The 27,617-nt window shown below is 53.4% G+C and overlaps 1 protein-coding gene across 5 annotated transcripts in view; it reads right to left on the reverse strand.

The window, feature by feature from the left end:
• LOC146808688 (uncharacterized) overlaps positions 1-27,617 on the reverse strand; it is a 170,526-nt gene that overhangs the window by 86,583 nt on the left and 56,326 nt on the right. For all 5 annotated transcript variants that reach the window (XM_085615491.1, XM_085615493.1, XM_085615494.1 and 2 more), the window contains exon 2: positions 2,707-2,814. The gene's annotated coding sequence lies outside the window, so the exon portion shown is untranslated. The remainder of the gene's footprint in view (positions 1-2,706; positions 2,815-27,617) is intronic.

Below are 27,617 nucleotides of genomic sequence, written 5' to 3' on the forward strand. Positions count from 1 at the left end.
TCACATGGAAACCAAGCACCCTGCCCTCAGGATTGATAGGGCCTGCCTTAGGGGCGACTAATAGGTTTATATGTGTGTGCAGGTAGAGATATAGTGTACCTATATCTCAGAGAGGAGTGCTAACACCACCTCATCCAGGCTGCAGTAGCAGGCCTGTGGTGTCAGATTTAGTCTGTTTCCCAGGGGTGGCATAATACATGCTTCAGCCCCTGGTAGGCCTGTGAAGTACCTATACCCTTGGTACCTAAGGTACCATATACTTGGGACTCATAAGGCACCACAGTATCCAATCACTAGTGCATCTAATATGCACTCCAAGTTGTTTAGAGAGAATAGAGAGGCTGGGGCCCTGATTAGCAGGGTCCCAGCCAGACTATAGCCAGAAACCAGTGTATATATCAGAAAAAAAGTGGGGGCAACATAAGTGCAGATCCTACTCTCCTACGCCTGGCATCACAAAATGGATGCCACTGCTACAGACACAGGTCTGCCCTCCCGCTGCTGACCGAAACTCCGGCAGGGGAGGCCTGGACAATAGGTTTACTGTCACAGGGAGATGTAACCACCTCCTCAGACAGGCAGATGTGTATTGGGGCTGGGCGGGACCACTCTCTGGTGCTTTGAAGTCCTGCACTGGGGGCACACTTGGTGTTCCCTGTGCATAGTACAGTTCAAACCGGTTGCAGGGGCTACCTGACCCTGCTCTGGCGTGAAACTGGACAAAGGAAATGGGTGTAACCACCCCTCTTTCCAAACCCTCCCATAGGTGGGTCCCTAGAGTATATTCAACCCCCAAACTCTGCAACATAAATCCTGGACCTTCGACGTTCTATTTCAACTAGAAGACTGAAGAAATCTCCCTTGGGCTCAAGGCGTGACTCCCCTGCTTGGCAGGCACCAAAGAAGCAACTGTCTGGTCTGCAATTCTGAAGCTTCCGCCAAAGTCTTTGCATCCCCAAAGGTGGATTTCCAGACTTCTCCGAGGCTACCCTGAGTCCACAGCAAAGCTGAGGCCCGTGGCTATCGTGGATGATGTGGAACCATGACCCCTGGACACCGTGATCTTTCGCAGATCCATCATCTTCCTGGTCTACCTCGAAGTTGTGCTTTGGGCTCCTAATAGACCCAGCTTTGAGCACCTCCTGCACCAAAGATCTCTAGCCTCCACTCCACGAGTGACCCGTGGGCCAGTTTCAAGTGCGACCGCTCGAGGCTCCTTTGCGATCGCTAGCCCGTTGGCTAGTGGGTCCCCGCCAGGGCAACTCCTCTTCTGATTGGGCTTTCCTGGTTGCTCCAGACATGCCCCGACTTACCCTCGCTGGGTGAGTCCCCCAGAAGTTGCTGGTCTGCACTGACGTCCTTCTTCAATTTCCACATGACTTGCCGTTGCCAAGGCTTGTTGTATCCATCCTGGTCGCCGACACCGCAGCACTCGACAGACTTCGTGGGACAGCTCGAATCCAGCTCCTGGTTGTCGTCGATGCCTCCTGGACCTCGTGGCTGAAGAGTCAAGACACCCATCAACTCCCCTGAAGCATCCGACATCTGTGGGCATTGTACTATAGTGCCCCTGGTCACTGGTAAGTGACCCAGACTCTGTCCCCTCTGCTTTCAGGTTACTTCCATCCTCGATCCAGGCTTGGATCTCTCCGGACACTTCTCCTCTTCGCGGCAGCAGCACTTCTTGGCCAGCTTCCATTGAAAACGACGCCGCGACCCGACACCATTTGACACCTATGCAACCGGCTCCCCTGGGTGAGGTAACTCGAGTACTCTTGTGCTCCCGTGGGTGTTGGTCCTAGACACCTCTAAGTCCAAAAGGGTTTGCTTGTAGTCGTCCTCTAAGTGTCCTTAAACTCTTAATTTCCAACCGCGAGTTTCCTCATAGAAGTTAACGGCGATTCGCGGCTGAGTTCTCACACTGCACGCATCCCCCATGGGTTCCCTGTGTCACTGCCTTGGGTGGTTCCTTGTGGTCCAAGCACTTCTACAGGCTCTAGGCCTTGTGTCTAGTTCAGTCGTGGTTCTCATACCACTTTATTGGTATATGGTTTGGTACGCCCCAAGGGCCCAAACATGTATTTGTGCTTTTACTGTTGAATACTGACTTGTAACTTAAGTACTTTGAACTCCAGCATCATAAAGAGACTAGAGGGGTGTGTTTTGTCTTAAATACGTATATTTTAAATATATACCTGGTGTGGTTGTCCTTTCATTTGGTCATTCAAGAGATTATAGACTGGTAAAACAAGCTGCTTTACATTCCTTCAAGACTTAGCCTGAAGGCTGCTCTCCATAGCTACCACTAGGATAGCTTTCAATAAAGGTTGTCTTTAACCTATCACCATAAGGGGTTGTTTGGACTGATACAAGGTGCCCACTAGAACTAGTGGACAGCATATATCCGGCCACCTTCTCACACTATCACCAAAGCACATTCTCTAAACTGTCTACTGATAAATGCTCTACCGCTCTCTAAAAACAAGTATCACATCTATGCCCTTCTCTCTGACACAAACCCTGACATACTCTTCGTAACTGGATCATGGTTGGGAGATGATATGGCTCCAGTCCTGCATGAAGCCGTTCCTCTAGGCTATCAAACTATCACACAAAATCTGCCAATGCAAGAGAAAGAATAAAATACTAAGTGTATAATTTAAGTGTTCTACAACGCAAAGAAATTTAAGAAAAACAAGTGGATACCTGAAAATGATGTTCAGCTGCTGAAACGTGGTGAAGTTCAGCTTGAAAATTATAGCCGCGCTGAGGTGCGGAGATATCCGAACTGTTGTAATTGTAAGACACAGCAACCTAAGATGAAACAACAACGATATACTAAGTATCGCGACAATGAAAAAACAAGTAAAAAATGCACTGTAGCGAAGGTGACCAACACATTACTCCTAGCTTACCGGGTGTGTTAGAATTGGGGATCTCTGGTTGGCACAGGTAGGTACTTGTGAGGGTAAGGGGTTACACTCCTAAGATAACCCCTGCTCACGCTCTATGTAGCTTGGTGCGAGCAGACAAGCCTTATCTCAGATCGTCATAGGTTAAACATTTGTGACCACATACAGTAACCCAGTGACAACACCACAAATGGACACCACACTAGATTTATATCAAAAATAGTGATCTTTTATATAAAGGCTTAGCACAAGACCAAATAATGACAAAAATGACATACACAGTTCAAGAATATGCTTTTAGAAAGAGTTCTTAGGTTAGCGACAAAATCATTCACCTTAGCGTCCGTTTTAGCGCACAGTACCTTATGATGCGATAAAAAGTTCCTAGCGGCACTTCAGCGTTGAAAATCAAGGTGTAGCTTATCCGGTAGAAATTTACTCGCTAAGGCATAATGTGACAAAATTCGGCCCGCTAACGAGCGGGGTGACAATTTCACCAGCGGTTATCTTGGTTGAGTCTGCGACGATTTTCGCAGCTATAAAATTACTCACGCTAACGAGCGGTGCGATGATCTTGGCTTGTTCTGAGACGATTCCACACAGCAGCGGCAGGCTCTGCGACGAAGTTCGCAGCAATAGAATTCTTCCCGTTAAGAGGGGAAGCGTGGATCTTGGCTGGTAGCGATCAAATTTGGCCCACTAACGAGCGGGGCGACGATTTTCCCAGCGCTGATCGGGCTCAGCGGCAGCAGGCTCTGCAACGATGTCCTCAGCGATAAAATTCTGCACGCTAACGAGCGGTGCGACGGAAATTTTCTCGCTAAGCCGGCTGTGCGTGAAAAAGTGGAGATCTTTGGTTTCTTTCTTCTTGACCAGCTTCCCACAGCAGGCACAGCTCCCAGAGGCCCCAAAACTGGTTCCAGCACTCTAGGAGGGGCAGAACTCACACAGGAGAGTTCAGGGGGAAGCTGGGGGTGACGTCCTTTTGTTCCTGGGACCTCTTAACAGGAGGCCTGCTCTACTCAGGCCCTTGGAGATCTTTTAAAGCACAAGTTGAAATAAAGTCTTTGTAGTCTTTCTCCTCTCCTTCAGCAGCAAGGCAACCACTGCAGGCCAATCCCCCAGGTCAGGGACAGTACTCCTCCTTTACAGCTTTCCCAGTTCCTTCTTTTCAGGCAGAGGTTCTTCTTGTCAAGCAGGATCTAATTTCTTGGGAGCAGGGTCCTAATACTTATACCCCTAATTCCTTTGTTCCTCTGGGGTAGAGGGGTCTTTGCCCAGTCCAAACCAGTTCTTGAGCACTTTGTTGACATGACTCTGACTCTCTAATCAGGGTGCAGGGCAGAGACATCAGCCTCTCCACAGGAGGTGGAGCCAGCATTGTGGTGGCAGAGCACAGCCCTATTCAGAGTCCAGGTGCACTCCTCCCACCCATCCTGGTGTAATCTTTCTATTCACCACCAGGCTACCCAGACTGTCTTTTGGAATTCCCCAGCCCTCACACAAACCAGACAGCAGATACACATCAGCGCAGAGGCGAGCTGAAATGGTTAGGCAAGCAAATGCCAACTTTCTAAAAGTGGCATTTTCAAACACAGAACAATAAAATAAACTTTACTAAAACTGTATTTTATTATTCTGAGTTCAGGCATACTAAACTCGATTTTCTACCATGTTCCCTGGGTCTGTTAGGATCATAGAATGTAACAATTCTAACAGCCCATTCTGGCCTATGAGAACAGGTAGCCTTACAATAGTGAAAAACGAAAATGGCTGTAATTCACTATTAGGACATGCCACACACATCAGGGCTTGTCCTACCTGATGCTTACAATGCACCCTGCCCTTGGGCCTACCATAGGGGTGACTAATATGAAGTTAAGGGAAGGCTTAGGGACTGGCAAGTGGGTGCACTTGCCCAGCCAGCATGACAGCACCAGACTGCATGCAGGTTCTGCAATGGCAGCCCTTAGACACATTTTACTAGGCTGCCTCTGTGGGTGGCACAACCAGTGCTGCAGGCCCACCAGCGGCATTTGTATTTACATGCCCTGGGCCCTCCTGGTGCACTTTACTAGGGGCTGATAGTAAACCAAATAAGCCAATCATGGAATCCAACCAACATATACATTTTACAGTAAGGAGAGTATATGCACTGATCAGCAGTGGTAAAGAGCCCAGAATCATAGAACAGCCAACAACAGGTCAGAAAAAATACAGGTGGAAGGCAAAAATTTCAGGGATGACCCTGCAAAAAGGGCCAAGTCCAACAGGGTGTTTCTGAGAATTCGCCTACAGACATGGCAGGTTGAACAGTGGTCTCGGTGAAAATGTGTTAGTGAAAATGACTCAGGAAACCAAGTGGCTTATAAACGTCGCTTGTTGCATATAGCGCGCTAAAATTTGGAAACGACAGTACACAAAAAAAAGGACTAAAACGGAACAATGTGAAAACGCCATCTTGAGTAAGGGTCGGAATTGTTCAACAATATAGTGTATGATTCATAAAAGAAATTTTTTTAAAAGCATGCTGAAGGACTAAATAGTGACGTTAATACGTCTGTGGACATCGAACTCGAAAAAGAATTGCGGCCAAAAATATATCTACGTGTGACGGTACACACCAGAAGAACTAGAAAACGAAACACGAGATAAACATGTGTAGTGTGGGGGCCATCTTGAAATGAAGTATAACATATTGAGAAAACGAAAAAATAGCGCTGCTAGGTATAATATCAACCTGACACAAGCATGAAGCTTATGACTGGTGTGCAAAAATATGAATCAATCAATACATTTATAGAGCGCGCTACTCACCCGTGAGGGTCTCAAGGCGCTGAGGGGGGGGATGGGGGGGCCGCTATTGCTCGAATAGCCAGGTCTTGAGGTGTTTCTTGAAGGCGAGATGGTCCTGGGTCAGTCGTAGGTGTGCGGGGAGGGAGTTCCATGTCTTGGCTGCCAGGTAGGAGAATGATCTTCCTCCTGCGGTGGTTCTGCGATTACAAGGGACGGTGGCGAGGGCGAGGCTGGCGGAGCGGAGCTGGCGGATGGGAGTGTAGAACGAGAGGTGGCTGTTGAGGTATTCGGGGCTCATGTTGTGGAGTGCTTTGTGTGCGTAGGTGAGGAGTCTCAATGTGATCCTCTTGCTGACGGGGAGCCAGTGCAGGTTTCTCAGATGGGTGGATATGTGGCTGTGGCGAGGGATGTCGAGGATGAGTCGTACGGAGGCGTTCTGTATGCGCTGAAGTCGTTTCTGGAGTTTGGCTGTAGTTCGTGCGTTTAGGGCGTTACCGTAGTCCAATCGGCTGGTGACGAGGGCCTGGGTGACGGTCTTTCTGGTTTCGGAGGGGATCCATCGGAAGATTTTTCGGAGCATGCGCAGGATGTTGAAGCAAGAGGACGAGACAGCGTTGACTTGCTTGGCCATCGTGAGGGAGGAGTCCAGGATGAATCCCAGGTTGCGTGTGTGGTCCGAGGGTGTCGGCGCGGAGCCCAGCGCTGTGGGCCACCAGGAGTCGTTCCAGGCGGATGGGGATTGTCCGAGGATGAGGACCTCCGTCTTGTCTGAGTTCAGCTTCAGGCGACTGATCTTCATCCATTCTGCGACGTCTTTCATTCCTTCCTGGAAGTTGGTTTTGGCGGTGGCTGGGTCTTTGGTGAGGGAGAGTATCAGCTGGGTGTCGTCGGCGTAGGAGATGATGTTGATGTTATGTTTGCGTGCGATGGCGGCGAGGGGGCTCATGTAGATATTGAAGAGGGTTGGGCTGAGTGAAAGGGAGGGAGGCAGACTCTCTGGGTTTTGTCGGAGAGGAACGAGGTGATCCAGTCCAGGGCCTTTCCTTGGATCTCAGTGTTGAAGAGGTGGGTTGTAAGGGTGCGATGGCATACGGTGTCAAAGGCTGCCGAGAGGTCTAGGAGGATGAGAGCGGTTGTTTCTCCGTTGTCCATCAGGGTCCTGATCTCATCGGTGGCTGCGATGAGGGCGGTCTCGGTGCTGTGGTTGGCTCGAAATGCGGATTGGGACGGGTCGAGCAAGTTGTTTGCCTCGAGGAATGCAGTCAGCTGTTTATTGACGGTCTTCTCGATGACTTTTGCTGGGAAGGGAAGAAGAGAGATGGGGCGGAAGTTCTTGAGGTCTTTGGGGTCCGCTGTGGGTTTCTTCAGAAGGGCGTTGATTTCTGCGTGCTTCCAGCTCTCAGGGAACGAGGCTGACATGAAGGAGTTGTTGATGACGTTCTGGAGGTGGGGTGCGATGATGATGTCAGCTTTGTTGAAGATATGATGGGGGAATGGATCGGAGGGAGAGCCAGAGTGGATGGTGTTCATGCTGTGGGTGGTGTCTTCAGTGCTGATGGGGGTCCAGGCACTGAGGGTGCTGGCGGGGGTTGTTGGTTCGGTGATTGGAGGCGGAGTCTGGGGTCTGAAGCTGTCGTGTATATCTGCGATCTTGCAGTGGAAGAACGTGGCGAGGGAGCTGCAGAGGTCTTGTGACGGTGTGATGTCGTTGTTGCTGGTGCTGGGGTTGGAGAGCTCTTTGACGATGCTGAAGAGTTCCTTGCTGTTGTGGTGTAGCCGCTCTTTGAACGATGTCCTTTTGGTGGTGCGGATCAGCTGGTGGTGTTCGTGAGTGGCGTTCTTGAGGGCTGTCATATTTTCTATTGTCCGTTCGTGGCGCCAGGTTTTTTCAAGGGTTCGGCAGGTTTTCTTAGATTCTTTGAGGGCGTCTGTGAACCAGGGGGTTTTCCTGTTGCCAGTCTTGCCTGGGTGGTTCTTCAATGGGGCGAGGTCGTCGGCGCAGTTGATGATCCACTGTGTGAGGTTGTGGGCTGCGTCGTTAGTGTCAGCAGTGTTGGCTGGCTGGTTCTGGCTCAGTGATGAGAGGAGCTGGTCAGTGGTGACTTTGCTCTGCGGGGGATTCGTTGCGTGCGGTGGTGGGATGTGAAGGTGAAGTGAAGGCATCTGTGGTCGGTCCAGTGTAGTCCGGTGGAGTGGCTGAAGGAGACGTGGTTGCCGGTGGAGAAGATGGGGTCGAGTGTGTGGCCAGTGAGGTGGGTGGGGGTGTTCACCAGTTGTTTGAGTCCGAGGCTGGCGAGGTTGTCGAGCAGGGTGGTGGTGTTGTTGTCGTTGTTTTTCTCCAGGTGAAAGTTCAGGTCCCCTAGGAGGATGTATTCTAGTGAGGCTAGGGCGTGCGGACTGACGAGGTCGGCGATGGTTTCGCTGAATTGTGTGCGCGGGCCCGGGGGTCTGTAGATGAGTGTTCCTCTAAGGGTGGTCTTGGGGTCGGTGTGGATCTGGAAGTGTAGGTGTTCGGCGTCGGAGAATGTGTCTTCGGCGTTGGTCGTGATGTTGATGGTGTTCCTGTAGATGATGGCGATTCCTCCTCCGGTTTAGTTGACGTGGTCCTTCCGGGTGATCTTGTAGCCGTCTGGGATGGCTATGGCGATGTCGGGGGCCGAGGAAGCGTTCATCCAGGTTTCCGTGAGGAAGGCGACGTCGGGTGCTGTTGTGTCGAGGAGGTCCCAGAGTTCGACGGCGTGCTTGTGGACGGAGCGTGTGTTGAGGAGGATGCATCTGAGGTGGTTGTTGTTGTTGCTTGGTCTGGCGGCCGGGGGGGCAGGTTCGGATACAGGTGAATTTGCAGGCTTGACAGGCGAAGGGTCCGTGGGTGCGCCTCGGGGTAGCTTGGTAGCAGGCGGGTGGTCGTCCGGTGTTGAGAGCATTTAGGGCGGCGTATCTCAGACCGGTGCCCTGGCATCGGCTGAGGCCAGGGGTTCTGGCGCTGGGCGCGGTCCAGGCGCAGACGAGCGCAGACGGGCTTGCCTTTGGTGCGCCATCGGCGCGCCAGCGGCGCGCAAGCTGCGCGGCCTCCATATGAGGGACAGAGGGAGGGAGGAGCAGCTGGGAGGTGGGAGCGGGGCGGCCAATGGGAGGTGAGGGGCCGGGGCCGCAGGGACGCAGCGGCAGGAAAACCGAGGCAGGGGACGACAAGGGGAGGGACACAAAAACGAAAGGGCACTGAGGGGGGGTACAGAATCAAAAGCGGGGCACAGAGGAGAGGGTGCAAGCGCAAAAGGGCACAAGTCAAGGGGTACAGAATCAAAAACGGGGCACAGAGGAGAGGGTGCAACAAGCAAAGGGCACAAGTACAGGGGGTACAGAATCAAAAAACGGGGCACAGAGGAGAGGGTGCAACAAGCAAAGGGCACAAGTACAGGGGGTACTGAATCAAAAACGGGGCACAGAGGAGAGGGTGCAACCAGCAAAGGGCACAGAGGAGACAATACAATACCAGTGGAGGTGTGGCGAGGCGGGCTGGTCACGGGCGGCAGTAGCACATGGTCACAGTTCAAACAGGGGGCTGCGTGGCGGTGAGGGGAGCGACATGAGGAAAAAGAGACTAGAGCCGGGCAGAATGAAACGCCTTAGTCACTAAGGAGAAAAGTGTTCATAAGTGAAATATGTAATCCAAAAAAGTAACTTAAAAGAACTTCATTGTTGAAGTTCAGGCGTATGTAAACATTAAACTCAAAAATAAACTCCGGACAGTAATACACGTGTAACAGAACAGACCAGTCCTACTGCTGGGTGTAATATCACCCTATCGGGCACATATACTAGTAACTGGTATATGTAACAGAACCACAATGAACACCCAAAATTAAGGAAGGAATGAAAAAACTGTAAAAACTGAAATAAAAAAAGAAAACTGTTAGATGTGCTCCAAGACCACAACCAGTGATGAAAATAAAAAAATCTGAAAAAAATATTGATAATTGTATGGAAAGAGACGTACTTACAATGTAAAGAATATTACAGAAAACATTGCATTTCAAGTTTGTCATTAAGCCCTGTGGGCACTAGCGTGTGAAGAAATTTGGTCCACCTGACCTCTCTTTGGGCTAACATCTTACTGATGTCCATGTCGGGTTGTCCTGTAATTATTTCGAGAATCATGAATTTAAGATGAGCATTGGAATGTTGATGTTGTAGCCAGTGTGTTACTAGATGTGACTTCAAACTTTTGGTGCGGATAGAACTTTTATGTTCTGTGATTCTAATCTTAAATTTACACAATGTTTTACCAACATACAGTAGTCCGCACGGGCATTTGATAGTGTAAATAACATTGTTGCTGTTGCAGTCTCCATTGTATTTAAGTAGAATGACTTTCCCTGAGTGAGGGTGGTTAATTGTATTGCCTGTCATTACATTGTGGCAATTGACACAGTTAGAACATTTAGGCATGCCGGTAAATTGTATGGGATTGACTGTTTGGTCTGTTTCAGCAAATCCTTAATGTTTTTACTGCGTGTGTAGGCAAAAAGAGGCTCCTGAGAGTTAAAACCATTGAAATCAGGTTCTTGTTTTAATAATTCCCACCTAGATTTGATAATTTTTCTGATGTTGGCCGAAATAGTGGAAAATTTAGAAACTAAGACTTGACGATTTTGACTGGTTTTCAGTTTTGGAGAGAGCAATTCAGTGCGTTCTTTGTTATTGGTTTTTGCCACTGCTAGATCTAGCACTTGATCCGGGTATCCACGCTCTCTAAATTTTGCGCACTGCTCAGACAAGGCTTTGTCTAACTGTCGTTGGCCCGATACTATTCTTTTGGTCCGAAGTAACTGAGAATAAGGCAAGTTGCGTAGTAGTGAAGGTGAATGGAAACTAGAATACAACAGTAAATTATTCCTGTCAGTTGGTTTAGAGTACTCAGAAGTCACAAATAAGTTGCTATTTTTAGTGATTAATACATCCAAGAATGGTAGAGACTTCTCACTGTGATACAGCCATACCATATACACTTAAGTGCATTATAACCTCGCGGTAAAAGCTAACTTTGGGATGGCTGCATCAAAACATGTCGTGTTTGGTGTCAAACGCTTTGGAATACTACCCCCCCCCCCCGGCCAATTCTGGCAGTGGGGGTAGCATTCCACCCTTCTAGAGGGAGAGACATGTTCACACTGGCTAAACCCGGTAGGACTTTCCTGAGCCCTGGCAACACAAAATGGATGCCTCTGCCACAGACACGGGTCTGGCCTCCTGCTGCTGAACGAAACTCTGGCGGGGAGGCCTGTACAATAGGTTTCCTGTCGAAGGGAGGTGTAACCCCCTCCCCCAGACAGGCAGATGTGTTTTGGGGCTGGGCGGGAGCACTCTCTGGTCCTTTGAAGTCCTGCACTGGGGGCACACTTGGTGTCCCTGTGCATACTCCTGTTCAAACCGGTTGCAGGGGCTACCTCCACTTGCTCTGGCGTGAAACTGGACAAAGGAAATAGGTGTAACCACCCCTCTTTCCTGGTCCACCCATAGGTGGGGCCTTAGAGTTAGTCCAGCCCCTAAACTTAGTATAAGTATAGGAATCCAGTCCCTAGGACTTTAGATTACCCTGGACAAAACTCTGCAACGTACATCCTGGACCTGCGACATTCTATCCTGACTAGTAGACTGTAGAGATCTCCCTTGGGGTCAAGGAGTGACTTCCCTGCTTGGCAGGCACCAAAGAAGCAACTGACCTGTCTGCAATTCTGAAGCTCCTGCCAGACGCCGAAGTCTCTGCATCCCCAGAGGTGGATTTCCAGACTTCCCCGAGGTTACACTGAGACCACAGCAAAGCTGAGGCCCATGGCTATCGTGGGTGACGTGGAACCGTGACTCCTGGACACTGTGAACTTTTGCAGCAACACTATCTTCCTGGTCCTCCTCGAAGTTATGCTTTGGGCTCCGAGTAGCTCCTGCCGTGAGCAACTCCTGCACTGAAGATTGTTGGCCTCCAATCCACAAGTGACCCGTGGGCCAGCTTCAAGTGCGACCGCTCGAGGCTCCTTCGTGATTACGAGCCCGTTGGCTAGCAGGTCCCCACGAAGGTGACTCCTCTTCTGCTTGGGCTTTCCTGGTTGCTCCAGACGTGCCCTTACTTACCCTTGCTGGATGAGTCCATCAGACCTTGCTGGTCTGCACCGCAGTTCTAAATCTGATTTCCAGTGACTTCCCGTTGCCAAGGCTTGTCAGGTTCAATCTGGTCGCCGACACCGCAGCACTCGACAGACATCGTGGGCAGCTCAAATCCGTCTCATGGACTTTGTCGACGCCTCCTGGACCTCGTGGCTGAAGAGTCAAGACACCCATCAACTCACCTGAAGCACCTGACATCTGTGGGCATTGGTCCATCCTGCCCTAGGTCACTGGCTAGTGACCCAGACTCTGCCCCCTCTGCTTTCAGGTTCCTTACATCCTAGATCCAGGCTTGAATCTCTCCGGATACTTCTCCTCTTCACAGCCACAGCAGTTCTTTGCAGGCTCCCATTGAAATCGACGATGCGACCCGACACCAAAAGACACCTATACACCTGGCTTCCCTGGGTGAGGTAACTCAAGTACTCCGGTGCTCTTATGGGTGCTAGCCCTAGAACTACCTAAGTCCAAAAGGGTTTGGTCCTGACTCGATTAGAAGTGTCCCTAATCTTTACATTTCCAACCGTGACATTGCCCATAGAAGAAAATAGGAACCCGCGGTTCTGTTTTCACACTGCATACAGCTCCCGTTGGTCCCCTGTGTCACTACCTTGGGTGGTTCCTTGGGGTCCCAGCGATTCTAGAGGCAATAGGCCTAGTGCCTATTCCAGTCGTGGTTCTTATACCACTTTTTTGGTATATAGTTTGGTACGCCCCTAGGGCCCAAACATGTATTTGTGATTTTACTGATGCTTAATCACTTGTATCTTAAGTACTTCGAACTCCCGTCTCATAAAGAGACTAGAGGGGTGTGTGTTAACCTAAATACATATATTTTAAATATATACCTGGTGTGGTTGTCCTTTCATTTGATCATTCAAGAGATTATAGACTGGTAAAACAAGCTGCTTTACATTCCTTCAAGACTTAGCCTGAAGGCTGCTCTCCATAGCTACGACTAGGATAGCTTTCATATAAGGTTGTGTTTAACCATTCACCATAAGGGGTTGTTTGGACTGATACAAGGTGCCCACTAGAACTAGTGGACAGCATATATCGGGCCACCTTCTCACACCCTGGCTTCACAAAATGGATGCCACTGCCACAGACACGGGTCTGGCCTCCTGCTGCTGACCGGAACTCTGGCAGGGGAGGCCTGCACAATAGGTTTCCTGTCGAAGGGAGGTGTAACCACTCCCCCAGACAGGTAGATGTGTATTGGAGCTGGGTGGGAGCACTCTCTGGTGCTTTGAAGTCCTGCACTGGGGGTACACTTGGTGTCCCTGTGCATAGTCCAGTTCAAATCAGTTGCAGGGGCTACCTGCCCCTGCTCTGGCGTGAAACTGGACAAAGGAAATGGGTGTAACCACCACTCTTTTCAAACCCTCCCATAGGTGGGTCCCCAGAGTATGTCCAACCCCCATCTTATTATAAGTGTAGGAAGCCAGTCCTTGAGACTTTAGATTACCCTGGACGAAACTCTGCAACATATATCCTGGACCTTTGACTTTCTATTTCAACTAGAAGACTAAAGAGATCACCCTTGGGGTCAAGGAGTGACTGCCCTGCTTGGCAGACACCAAAGAAGCAACTGTCCGGTCTGCAACTCTGAAGCTCCTGTCGGACGCCGAAGTCTTTGCATCACCAGAGGTGGACTTCCAGACTTCCCCGAGGCTACCCTGAGGCTATCGTGGGTGACGTGGAACCATGACTCCTGGACACCATGAACTTTTGCCGGTACATCATATTCCTGGTCTCCTCGAAGTTGTGCTTTGGGCTCCGAGTAGCCCCTGCGTTGAGCACTGACGGCACCGAAGATCTCTGGCCTCCACTCCAAGAGTGACCCGTGGGCCAGTTTGCAGTGCGACTGCTTGAGGCTCCTTCGTGATCACTAGCCCATTGGCTAGTGGGTCCCCACAAAGGCAGCTCCTTTTCTGCTTGGGCTTCCCTGGTTGCTCCAGATGTGCCCTGACTTACCCTCGCTGGGTGAGTCCCCCAGACCTTGCTGGTCTGCACCGATGTCTATCTTCTTTTTCCACTTGACTTGCCGTTGCCAAGGCTTGATGGGTCCGTCTGGTAGCCGACACTGCAGCACTCGACAGACTTCGTGGGACAACTCGAATCCAGCTCCTGGTCATCAACGACGCCTCCTGGACACCCGTCAACTCACCTGAAGCACCTGACATCTGTGGGCATTGGACTATCGTACCCCTGGTCACTGGCTAGTGACCCAGACTCTGTCCCCTCTGCTTTCAGGTTCCTTCCATCCTAGATCCAGGCTGTGATCTCTTCGGACACTTCTCCTCTTCACGGCAGCAGCACTTCCTTGCTAGCTTCCATTGAACACGACGCCGCGACCCGACACCAAAAGACACCTATACCCTTCCCTGGGTGAGGTAACAAGAGTACTCCAGTGCTCCCATGGGTGTTGGCCCTAGACACCTCTAAGTCCAAAAGGGTTTGCTTGTAGTCGTCCTCTAAGTGTCCTTAACTTGTAATTTTCCAACCGCGACAGTTCCCCATAGAAGTTAACGGCGATTCGAGCCTGTGTTCTAACACTGCACCCGTCCCCCGTGGGTCCCCTGTGTCACTACCTTGGGTGGTTCCTTGTGGTCCAGGCACTTCTACAGACTCTAGGCCTTGTGTCTAGTTCAGTCGTGGTTCTTATACTACTTTATTGGTATATGGTTTGGTACGCCCCTAGGGCCCAAACGTGTATTTGTGCTTTTATTGTTGAATACTGACTTGTAACTTAAGTACTTCGAACTCTAGCCTCATAAAGAGACTAGAGAGGTGTGTTTTATCTTAAATACATATATTTTGAATATATACCTCGTGTGGTTGTCCTTTCAATTGGTCATTCAAGAGATTATAGGCTGGTAAAACAAGCTGCTTTACATTCCTTCAAGACTTAGCCTGAAGGCTGCTCTCCATAGCTACCACTAGGATAGCTTTCAATAAAGGTTGTCTTTAACCAACTCACCATAAGGGGTTGTTTGGACTGATACAGGGTGCCCACTATAACTAGTGGACAGTATATATCAGGCCAACTTCTCACACAGGAGTAAGTGTGGTTGCAGCATCTGGTGATGCGGGATTCAGTGTGGATGACGGGTCTGATGATGCATGACTCTGCGTGGATGCTGGGTCTGGTATTGCAGGTGCAGTCTCTTGCATTGCAGGGCTCAGTGTGTATGCAGGGTCTGGTGATGCAGGACTTAGTGTGGATGCAGCTTCTGGTGATACATGACTCAGTGTGTATGCAGGGTCTGGTGAAGCAGGACTCAGTGTGTATGCAGGGTCTGGTGATGCAGGACTTAGTGTGGATGCAGCTTCTGGTGATACATGACTCAGTGTGTATGCTGGGTCTGGTGATGCAAGACTTAGTGTGGATGCAGCGTCTGGTGAAGCAGGACTTAGTGTGGATGCAGCATCTGGTGATGCTGGACTCAGCGTGGATGTAGCGTCTGGTGATGCAGGACTCAGTGTAGATGCAGTGTCTGGTGATGCAGGGCTCAGTGTGGATGCGATGTCTGGTGATGCAGGACACAGTGCGGATGCCGGGTCTGGTGATGTAGGACTCGGTGTGTTTGCAGGGTCTGGTGATGTAGGACTCAGTGTGTCTGCAGGGTCTGGAGATGCCGGATACAATTTGGATGCCGAGTCTGGTTATGCAGGACTCAGTGTGTCTGCAGGGTCTGTTAATGTAGGACTCTGTATGTATGCAGAGTATGGCGATGCAGGGCTCAGTGCAGATGCCAGGCCTGGTGATGCAGGAAGCAGTGTGGATGCCAGGTTTGGTGATGCAGGACTCAGCGTGTCTGCAGGGTCTGGTGATGCAGGATTCAGTTTGGATGGCGGGTCTGGTTATGCAGGACTCAGTGTGTCTGCAGGGTCTAGTAATGTAGGACTCTGTATGTATGCAGGATATGGCGATGGAGGGCTCACTGTGGATGCGCTGTCTGGTGATGCATGGTCTGGTGAAGCAGTAATCGGTGTGGGTGCAGGGTCTGGTAATGTAGGACTCTGTATGTATGCAGGGTATGGCGATGCAGGGCTCAGTGTGGATGCACTGTATGGTGATGAATGGTCTGGTGATGCAGTAATCGGTGTGGGTGCAGGGTCTGGTGATGCAGGTCTCGGTGTGGATGTAGGGTCTGGTGATGCAGGACTCAGTGTGTCTGCAGGGTCTGGTGATGCAGGACTCGGTGTGGATGACGGATCTGGTGATGCAGGACTCAGTGTGGATGCGCTGTCTGGTGATGCAGGACTCAGTGTGTCTGCAGGGTCTGGTGATGCAGGACTCAGTGTGGATGACGGTCTGGTGATGCAGGACTCAGTGTGGATGACGGGTCTGGTGATGCAGGACGCAGTGTGTCTGCAGGGTCTGGTGATGCAGGACTGTGTGTCTGCAGTGTCTGGTGATGCAGGACTCAGTGTGGATGACGGTCTGGTGATGCACGACTCAGTGTGGATGACGGGTCTGGTGATGCAGGACGCAGTGTGTCTGCAGGGTCTGGTGATGCAGGACTGTGTGTCTGCAGTGTCTGGTGATGCAGGACTCAGTGTGTCTGCAGGGTCTGGTGATGCAGGACTTACTGTGGATGCAGTGTCTTTTGAAGCAGGACTCAGTGTGGATGACAGATCTGGTGATGCAGGACTTAGTGTGGATGCCGGGTCTGGTGATGCAGGACTGTGTGTCTTCAAGATCTGGTGATGCAGGACTCAGTGTGGATGCCGGGTCTGGTGATGAAGGACTCAGTGTGGATGCCGGGTCTGGTGATGCAGGACACAGTGTGTCTGCAGGGTCTGGTGATGCAGGACTCAGTGTGGATGCCGGATCTGGTGATGCAGGACTCAGTGTGGATGCCGGGTCTGGTGATGCAGGACTCAGTGTGGATGCAGGGTCTGGTGACGCAGGACTGTGTGTCTGCAGGGTCTGGTGATGCAGGACTCAGTGTGGATGACGGTCTGGTGATGCAGGACTCAGTGTGGATGACGGGTCTGGTGATGCAGGACGCAGTGTGTCTGCAGGGTCTGGTGATGCAGGACTGTGTGTCTGCAGTGTCTGGTGATGCAGGACTCAGTGTGTCTGTAGGGTCTGGTGATGCAGGACTTACTGTGGATGCAGTGTCTTTTGAAGCAGGACTCAGTGTGGATGACGGATCTGGTGATGCAGGAAGCAGTGTGTAGGCAGGGTCTGGTGATGCAAGACTCAGTGTGGATGCAGTGTCTGATGATGCAGGACTCAGTGTGTCTGCAGGGTCTGGTAATGTAGGACTCTGTATGTATGCAGGATATGGCGATGCAGGGCTCAATGTGGATGCGCTGTCTGGTGATGCATGGTCTGGTGAAGCAGTAATCGGTGTGGGTGCAGGGTCTGGTAATGTAGGACTCTGTATGTATGCAGGGTATGGCGATGCAGGGCTCAGTGTGTATGCACAGTATGGTGATGAATGGTCTGGTGGTACAGTAATCGATGTGGGTGCAGGGTCTGGTGATGCAGGTCTCGGTGTGGATGTAGGGTCTGGTGATGCAGGACTCAGTGTGGATGCTGCGTCTGGTGATGCAGTCCTCAGTGTGGATGGCGGGTCTGGTGATGCAGGACTCAGTGTGGATGCCGGGTCTGGTGATGCAGGACTCAGTGTGGATGCAGGGTCTGGTGATGCAGGACTGTGTGGATGCCGGTCTGGTGATGCAGGACTCAGTTTCGATGCCTGTCTGGTGATGCAGGACGCAGTGTGTCTGCAGGGTCTGGTGATGAAGGAGTCAGTGTGGATGCCGGGTCTGGTGATGCAGGACTGTGTGTCTGCAGGGTCTGGTGATACGGGACTCAGTGTGGATGCCGGTCTGGTGATGCAGGAATCAGTGTGGATGCCGGGTCTGGTGATGCAGGACGCAGTGTGTCTGCAGGGTCTGGTGATGCAGGACTGTGTGTCTGCAGTGTCTGGTGATGCAGGACTCAGTGTGTCTGCAGGGTCTGGTGATGCAGGACTTACTGTGGATGCAGTGTCTTTTGAAGCAGGACTCATTGTGGATGACGGATCTGGTGATGCAGGACTCAGTGTGGATGCCCTGTCTGGTGACGCAAGGTCTGGTGATTCAGGACTCAGTGTGTCTGCAGGGTCTGGTGATGCAGGACTTACTGTGGATGCAGTGTCTTTTGAAGCAGGACTTACTGTGGATGTAGGGTCTGGTGATGCAGGACTCAGTGTGTATGCAGGGTCTGGTGATGCAGGACTCAGTGTGGATGCAGGGTCTGGTGATGCAGGACTCAGTGTGGATGCAGGGTCTGGTGATGCAGGACTCAGTGTGTATGCCGGGTCTGGTATTGCAGGTGCAGGCTCCTGCGATGCAGGGCTCAATGTGGATTTGCTATCTGGTGATGCAAGGTCTGGTGATGCAAGAGTCAGTGTGGATGCAGGGTCTGGTGATGCAGGACGCAGTGTGTCTGCAGGGTCTGGTGATGCAGGACTCTGTGTGGATGGCGGGTCTGTTGATGCAGGACGCAGTGTGTCTGCAGGGTCTGGTGATGCAGGACTCTGTGTGGATGGCGGGTCTGGTGATGCAGGACTCAGTGTGGATGCAGCGTCTGGTGATGCAGGACGCAGTGTGTCTGCAGGGTCTGGTGATGCAGGACTCAGTGTGGATGCCGGGTCTGGTGATGCAGGACGCTTAGTGTCTGCAGGGTCTGGTGATGCAGGACGCTTAGTGTCTGCAGGGTCTGGTGATGCAGGACTCAGTGTGGATGCCGGGTCTGGTGATGCAGGACTCAGTGTGGATGCAGGGTCTGGTGATGAAGGACTGTGTGGATGCCGGTCTGGTGATGCAGGACTCAGTGTCGATGCCTGTCTGGTGATGCAGGACACAGTGTGTCTGCAGGGTCTGGTGATGAAGGAGTCAGTGTGGATGCCAGGTCTAGTGATGCAGGACTCAGTGTGGATGCCGGGTCTGGTGATGCAGAACTCAGTGTGCATGCAGGGTCTGGTGATGGAGGACTGTGTGTCTGCAGTGTCTGGTGATGCAGGACTCAGTGTGTCTGCAGGGTCTGGTGATGCAGGACTTACTGTGGATGCAGTGTCTGGTGAAGCAGGACTTAGTGTGGATGACGGATCTGGTGATGCAGGACTCAGTGTGAATGCAGGGTCTGGTGATGCAGGACTCAGAGTGGATGCAGGGTCTGGTGATGCAGGACTGTGTGTCTGCAGGGTCTGGTGATGCAGGACTTACTCTGGATGCAGTGTCTGGTGAAGCAGGACTTAGTGTAGATGCAGGGTCTGGTGATGCAGGACTCAGTGTGGATGCAGGGACTAGTGATGCAGGACTGTGTGTCTGCATTGTCTGGTGATGCAGGACTCAGTGTGGATGCAGTGTCTGGTGAAGCAGGACTTAGTGTGGACGCAGTGTCTGGTGAAGCAGGACTCAGTGTGTCTGCAGGGTCTGGTGATGCAGGACTCAGTGTGGATGCCGGGTCTGGTGAAGCAGGACTCAGTGTGGATGCAGTGTCTGGTGATGCAGGACTGTGTGTCTGCATTGTCTGGTGATGCAGGACTCAGTGTGGATGCAGCGTCTGGTGATGCAGGACGCAGTGTGGATGCAGGGACTGGTGATGCAGGACTGTGTGTCTGCATTGTCTGGTGATGCAGGACTCAGTGTGGATGCAGCGTCTGGTGATGCAGGACGCAGTGTGTCTGCAGGGTCTGGTGATGTAGGACTCTGTATGTCTGCAGAGTATGGCGATGCAGGGCTCAGTGCAGATGCCAGGTCTGGTGATGCAGGAAGCAGTGTGGATGCCAGGTTTGGTAATGCAGGACTCAGCGTAGATGCCGAATCTGGTGATGCAGGGCTCAATGTGGATGCGCTATCTGGTGATGCAGGATTCAGTTTGGATGCCGGGTCTGGTGATGCAGGACTCAGTGTGGATGCAGCGTCTGGTGATGCAGGACTCAGTGTGGATGCCGGGTCTGGTGATGCAGGACGCTTAGTGTCTGCAGGGTCTGGTGATGCAGGACTCAGTGTGGATGGCGGGTCTGGTGATGCAGGACTCAGTGTGGATGCCGGGTCTGGTGATGCAGGACTCAGTGTGGATGCAGGGTCTGGTGATGAAGGACTGTGTGGATGCCGGTCTGGTGATGCAGGACTCAGTGTCGATGCCTGTCTGGTGATGCAGGACACAGTGTGTCTGCAGGGTCTGGTGATGAAGGAGTCAGTGTGGATGCCAGGTCTAGTGATGCAGGACTCAGTGTGGATGCCGGGTCTGGTGATGCAGAACTCAGTGTGCATGCAGGGTCTGGTGATGGAGGACTGTGTGTCTGCAGTGTCTGGTGATGCAGGACTCAGTGTGTCTGCAGGGTCTGGTGATGCAGGACTTACTGTGGATGCAGTGTCTGGTGAAGCAGGACTTAGTGTGGATGACGGATCTGGTGATGCAGGACTCAGTGTGAATGCAGGGTCTGGTGATGCAGGACTCAGTGTGGATGCAGGGTCTGGTGATGCAGGACTGTGTGTCTGCTTTGTCTGGTGAAGCAGGACTCAGTGTGTCTGCAGGGTCAGGTGATGCAGGACTCAGTGTGGATGCAGGGTCTGGTGATGCAGGACTCAGTGTGGATGCCGGGTCTGGTGAAGCAGGACTCAGTGTGGATGCTGGGTCTGGTGATGCAGGACTCAGTGTGGATGCAGCGTCTGGTGATGCAGGACGCAGTGTGTCTGCAGGGTCAGGTGATGCAGGACTCAGTGTGGATGCCGGTCTGGTGATGCAGGGCTCAGTGTCGATGCCTGTCTGGTGATGCAGGACGCAGTGTGTCTGCAGGGTCTGGTGATGAAGGAGTCAGTGTGGATGCCAGGTCTAGTGATGCAGGACTCAGTGTGCATGCAGGGTCTGGTGATGGAGGATTGTGTGTCTGCAGTGTGTGGTGATGCAGGACTCAGTGTGTCTGCAGGGTCTGGTGAAGCAGGACTCAGTGTGTCTGCAGTGTCTGGTGAAGCAGGACTCAGTTTGGATGCCGGGTCTGCTGAAGCAGGACTCAGTGTGGATGCCGGGTCTGGTGATGTAGGACTCTGTATGTATGCAGAGTATGGCGATGCAGGACTCAGTGTGTCTGCAGGGTCTGGTGATGCAGAAAGCAGTGTGGATGCCGGGTCTGGTGATGCAGGACGCAGTGTGTCTGCAGGGTCTGGTGATGCAGGACTCAGTGTGGATGCCGGCTCTGGTGATGCAGGACGCAGTGTGTCTGCAGGGTCTGGTGATGCAGGACTCAGTGTGGATGGCGGGTCTGGTAATGCAGGACTCAGTGTGTCTGCAGGGTCTGGTGATGAAGGACTCAGTGTGGATGCCGGGTCTGGTGATGCAGGACTCAGTGTGTCTGCAGGGTCTGGTGATGCAGGACTCAGTGTGTCTGCAGGGTCTGGTGATGCAGGACTTACTGTGGATGCAGTGTCTGGTGAAGCAGGACTTAGTGTGGATGACGGATCTGGTGATGCAGGACTCAGTGTGTCTGCAGGGTCTGGTGATGCAGGACTCAGTGTGGATGCCGGGTCTTTTGAAGCAGGACTCAGTGTGGATGCAGCGTCTGGTGATGCAGGACGCAGTGTGTCTGCAGAGTATGGCGATGCAGGGCTCAGTGCAGATGACAGGTCTGGTGATGCAGGAAGCAGTGTGGATGCCAGGTTTGGTGATGCAGGACTCAGCGTAGATGCCGAGTCTGATGATGCAGGGCTCAATGTGGATGCGCTATCTGGTGATGCAGGAAGCAGTGTGTATGCAGGGTCTGGTGATGAAAGACTCAGTGTGGATGCAGTGTCTGGTGATGCAGGACTCAGTGTGTATGCAGGATTTGGTGATGCAGGACTCAGCGTGTCTTCATGGTCTGGTGATGCAGGATTCAGTTTGGATGCCGGGTCCGGTTATGCAGGACTCAGTGTGTCTGCAGGGTCTGGTAATGTAGGACTCTGTATGTATGTGGGATATGGCGATGCAGGGCTCAATGTGGATGCGCTGTCTGGTGATGCATGGTCTGGTGAAGCAGTAATCTGTGTGGGTGCAGGGTCTGGTAATGTAGGACTCTGTATGTATGCAGGGTATGGCGATGCAGGGCTCACTGTGGATGCAGGGTCTGGTGATGCAGTCCTCAGTGTGGATGTGGGGTCTGGTGATGCAGGACTCAGTGTGTATGCAGGGTCTGGTGATGCAGGACTCGGTGTGGATGACGGATCTGGTGATGCAGGACTCAGCGTGGATGCCGGGTCTGGTGATGCAGGACTCGGTGTGGATGGCGGGTCTGCTGATTCAGGACTCAGTGTGGATGCCGGGTCTGGTGATGCAGGACTCGGTGTGGATGGCGGGTCTGCTGATTCAGGACTCAGCGTGGATGCCGGGTCTGGTGATGCAGGACTCAGTGTGGATGCAGGGTCTGGTGATGCAGGACTCAGTGTGGATGCCGTGTCTGGTGATGCAGGACTCAGTGGGGATGCAGCGTCTGGTGATGCAGGACTCAGTGTGGATGCCGGGTCTGGTGATGCAGGACACAGTGTGGATGCCGGGTCTGGTGATGCAGGACTCGGTGTGGATGGCGGGTCTTGTGATGCAGGACTCAGTGTGGATGGCGGGTCTGGTGATGCAGGACTCGGTGTGGATGCCGGGTCTGGTGATGCAGGACTCGGTGTGGATGGCGGGTCTTGTGATGCAGGACTCAGTGTGGATGCAGGGTCTGGTGACGCAGGACTGTGTGTCTGCAGGGTCTGGTGATGCGGGACTCAGTGTGGATGCCGGTCTGGTGATGCAGGAATCAGTGTGGATGCCGGGTCTGCTGATTCAGGACTCAGCGTGGATGCCGGGTCTGGTGATGCAGGACTGTGTGTCTTCAGGGTCTGGTGATGCAGGACTCAGTGTGGATGCCGTGTCTGGTGATGCAGGACTCAGTGGGGATGCAGCGTCTGGTGATGCAGGACTCAGTGTGGATGCCGGGTCTGGTGATGCAGGACACAGTGTGGATGCCGGGTCTGGTGATGCAGGACTCGGTGTGGATGGCGGGTCTGGTGATGCAGGACTCGGTGTGGATGCCGGGTCTGGTGATGCAGGACTCGGTGTGGATGGCGGGTCTTGTGATGCAGGACTCAGTGTGGATGCAGGGTCTGGTGACGCAGGACTGTGTGTCTGCAGGGTCTGGTGATGCGGGACTCAGTGTGGATGCCGGTCTGGTGATGCAGGAATCAGTGTGGATGCCACGTCTGGTGATGCAGGACGCAGTGTGTCTGCAGGGTCTGGTGATGCAGGACTGTGTGTCTGCAGTGTCTGGTGATGCAGGACTCAGTGTGTCTGCAGGGTCTGGTGATGCAGGACTTACTGTGGATGCAGTGTCTTTTGAAGCAGGACTCAATGTGGATGACGGATCTGGTGATGCAGGACTCAGTGTGGATGCCCTGTCTGGTGACGCAAGGTCTGGTGATTCAGGACTCAGTGTGTCTGCAGGGTCTGGTGATGCAGGACTTACTGTGGATGCAGTGTCTTTTAAAGCACAACTTACTGTGGATGTAGGGTCTGGTGATGCAGGACTCAGTGTGTATGCAGGGTCTGGTGATGCAGGACTCAGTGTGGATGCAGGGTCTGGTGATGCAGGACTCAGTGTGGATGCAGGGTCTGGTGATACAGGACTCAGTGTGTATGCCGGGTCTGGTATTGCAGGTGCAGGCTCCTGCGATGCAGGGCTCAATGTGGATTTGCTATCTGGTGATGCAAGGTCTAGTGATGCAAGAGTCAGTGTGGATGCCGGGTCTGGTGATGCAGGATTCAGTTTGGATGCCGGGTCTGGTGACGCAGGACTCAGTGTCGATGCAGCGTCTGGTTATGCAGGACTCAGTGTGGATGCCGGGTCTGGTGATGCAGGACGCAGTGTGTCTGCAGGGTCTGGTGATGCAGGACTCAGTGTGGATGCCGGGTCTGGTGATGCAGGACTTACTCTGGATGCAGTGTCTGGTGAAGCAGGACTTAGTGTGGATGCAGGGTCTGGTGATGCAGGACTCAGTGTGGATGCAGGGACCGGTGATGCAGGACTGTGTGTCTGCATTGTCTGGTGATGCAGGACTCAGTGTGGATGCCGGGTCTGGTGATGCAGGACGCAGTGTGTCTGCAGGGTCTGGTGATGCAGGACTCAGTGTGGATGCAGGGTCTGGTGATGCAGGACTCAGTGTGGATGCCGGGTCTGGTGATGCAGGACTTACTCTGGATGCAGTGTCTGGTGAAGCAGGACTTAGTGTGGATGCAGGGTCTGGTGATGCAGGACTCAGTGTGGATGCAGGGACTGGTGATGCAGGACTGTGTGTCTGCATTGTCTGGTGATGCAGGACTCAGTGTGGATGCAGTGTCTGGTGAAGCAGGACTTAGTGTGGACGCAGTGTCTGGTGAAGCAGGACTCAGTGTGTCTGCAGGGTCTGGTGATGCAGGACTCAGTGTGGATGGCGGGTCTGGTGAAGCAGGACTCAGTGTGGATGCCGGGTCTGGTGATACAGGACTCAGTGTGGATGCAGTGTCTGGTGATGCAGGACGCAGTGTGTCTGCAGGGTCTGGTGATGTAGGACTCTGTATGTATGCAGAGCATGGCGATGCAGGGCTCAGTGCAGATGCCAGGTCTGGTGATGCAGGAAGCAGTGTGGATGCCAGGTTTGGTAATGCAGGACTCAGCGTAGATGCCGAATCTGGTGATGCAGGGCTCAATGTGGATGCGCTATCTGGTGATGCAGGATTCAGTTTGGATGCCGGGTCTGGTGATGCAGGACTCAGTGTGGATGCAGCGTCTGGTGATGCAGGACTCAGTGTGGATGCCGGGTCTGGTGATGCAGGACGCAGTGTGTCTGCAGGGTCTGGTGATGCAGGACTCAGTGTGGATGGCGGGTCTGGTGATGCAGTGTTGGACAGGCCTCACAGACGGCTTGCTCCCTCCCCGCTCGACAGGGCCCGAACTCCGGCCCACCTGGCATATCCCCGCAACAAGCACCTGTACTCCGTCTCCCGACGGACCCTCTGCCCTCGGACCCCTACTCATCACGGGGTCCAGCCCCACCGGCTTTCCCGGCCGGGTCAAGCCGCCATCTTGGGCCCTGCACCACGCGGCCGCATGGCCTCCCCTCGACCCTAACCCCGGGCCTGGCCGGCCCCGACATCCCGGCACCACCATCCACCCAGGAGGTGAGCGGACCACTTGGCAGGTCAATGGGGGAACGAAGTGTCAAGGGCTCTCCCCCGCCAGGGGCCGATCGCCTCCAGCTCCCCCAGGCACTGGCTCCACCCCCTGCTGGGTGTCTGGACACCTTCATCCCGGGCCCTCCGACCTCCAAGTGCGAGGGTCCGGACATCAAAGGGCACCAGCCCTATAACTGAGGCAGCCCCGGAACAGGAAGGCAGTTGTATCCTGGAGTCGAGAGACACCGAGTGAACTCAACCCTGACGGTCTACTGGCGCTGCCGTAGCCCGCTCTTGTGAATCATCGTACTGCCTGCTGGCGCTGCCGCGGCCTTCTGCAACCTTCATCTCCTGGGACCTGCTGGCGCTGCCGCGGCCCGTTGTAACGACCATTCTCACCGGGACCTGCTGGCGCTGCCGCGGCCTTCTGCAACCTTCATCTTCCTGGGACCTGCTGGCGCTGCCGCGGCCCGTTGTAACGACCATTCTCACCGGGACCTGCTGGCGCTGCCGCGGCCTTCTGCAACCTTCATCTTCCTGGGACCTGCTGGCGCTGCCGCGGCCCGTTGTAACGACCATCCTCACCGGGACCTGCTGGCGCTGCCGCGGACCGTATATCTTCCGGGGACCTGCTGGCGCTGCCGCGGCCCGTTGTATCGACCATCCACACCGGGACCTGCTGGCGCTGCCGCGGCCCATACCACCTAACCACCAAGCTCGAGGATTGTGAGCTCATCATCCTCTCATCCGACCTACCGGATTGGTAAATAGACTGTCCCGCTACCCCCTTCCCTACCTTGCGAGACTCTAATCGAGGGGACCCCTGAGTCCAGACCTCCTTGTACCATTTAACCGTACCTTAAATAAGTGCTTATAAAGAACACTGAACCTTATCCGTGTGTGATATCTGTCTGTGGGGGGGAAGTTACTTGTCTGTACGATCGCTGGAGACGGCTCTCCCCGGAGACCTCTCCTCCTGACCCCGGCCGACCCTCCCGGTCCATCTACCTTTTCTAACATTGGTGGCCAGCGGCGCGATCCGTATCAACGCGTAATCGTACAGAGAGTAGCTCACCCCACGACAAAGCACGATGTCGACCAAAGATAGCAGCTCCACCGAGAAGTTCCAAATGGAGAAACTAGAAGAATACAACCACCGCGAACTGAGACAATTTTGCATAGAACTTGGCATTGCTACCACCGGCCTGAGTACCAAGGATGATCTAAAGCGCGCTCTTGAGTCATGGACAGAAACTGGGGTCGCAGGACCCTCCGACCAAAGCAGCGTCACACCAGACCAAAGCAGCATCACACCAGAGGGGAACGCCACGGCTCCCGAGGAGCGGGGAACGGGCCTCTCACAGGAGGAGACACGAGAAAGAGACAGAGTCAGATTACACGAATTAGAGATGGCGCGACTCAAGATGGATGGGGAACTCAAGTTAGCTGAACAGAAAATCAACCTCGAGCATATGCGGCTTCGAGAGGAACGAGAAGAAAAGCAGAGACAAAGAGAGCTGGAAGAGAAAAAAATAACGCTCGAGCACGAGCGCCGACTGGCGGAAATAGAACTGCGCAAACAGAATAAGGAACTGGGGGTGCCTGAGCGACCACACACCCCGGGGCCTATTGAGAAGAAAGTTCACATCCCCAAGGATGTGGTCCGTGAGTATGTCCGAGAAGACGACATACAACAGTGGTTTAAAGCCTATGAGATCGCAATGACCTCCCACCGGATCGACCGGAGTGATTGGGGAGCCGGACTTTGGGGAAGATTCATCAACGAGGGTCGCGATGCCCTGCTGCAGCTCCCCGATCACCAAATGTCGTCCTACGACCACATGAAGGCTGCCCTCCTCACCCGCTACGGCCTCACGCCCGAGATGTACCGCCAGAGGTTCAGAGATTGCACCCGGATCCCAGGTACAACTTGGGTGGAATACGTGAACTATTTCAGCCGGGCCTTCGAGGGTTGGATCAAGGGAAATCAGGTCACCACCTACGAGCAACTCTTCAACCTTATGGTATGGGAGCACCTGTCAAACAACTGTTTCGTCGAGCTCAGGCAGCACCTACTCGACAGTAAGCTGACTGATCCCCGGCAGCTCGCCGCCGAAGCTGACCGGTGGGAAAGCACCCGAGTGGGCCGGAAAGGGCCACACGACCAGAACAGAAGCAACCAAGGCCAGCACCGTCCTCGGGGAGCAGGAGGGGGCCAGGGGCGAGGGAGAGACGCCTTACCAGCAACCCCCGTGGCCAGCACCCCGCCTCCGGCCGGCCGGGGCAACCCCCCGTTGCGGCCTGGGTACCGAGCCAACGTCACGTGCCACCGGTGCCAGCGACTAGGCCACTACGCCAACGATCCGAACTGCCCGCTAAACCAACCACCCAAGCCCCGCCAGGTAGCTGCCGCTGCCCTGGGGGAAGAGCAATCATCGGAGGGACCTGAGGAGTATGAGCCGGACCAGCAAGGGTGGGAACCGGCCGCCATGGTCCTGGCATGCTTAGGGGGAAGGGACATGGTTCCGCGGGCTCCCCTACCCGCCAACACCAGAAAATACGGTCAGTGGGTG

This window comes from Triturus cristatus, chromosome 7 (assembly GCF_964204655.1).
Source record: "Triturus cristatus chromosome 7, aTriCri1.1, whole genome shotgun sequence".
Classification (NCBI taxonomy): Eukaryota; Metazoa; Chordata; class Amphibia; order Caudata; family Salamandridae; genus Triturus; species Triturus cristatus.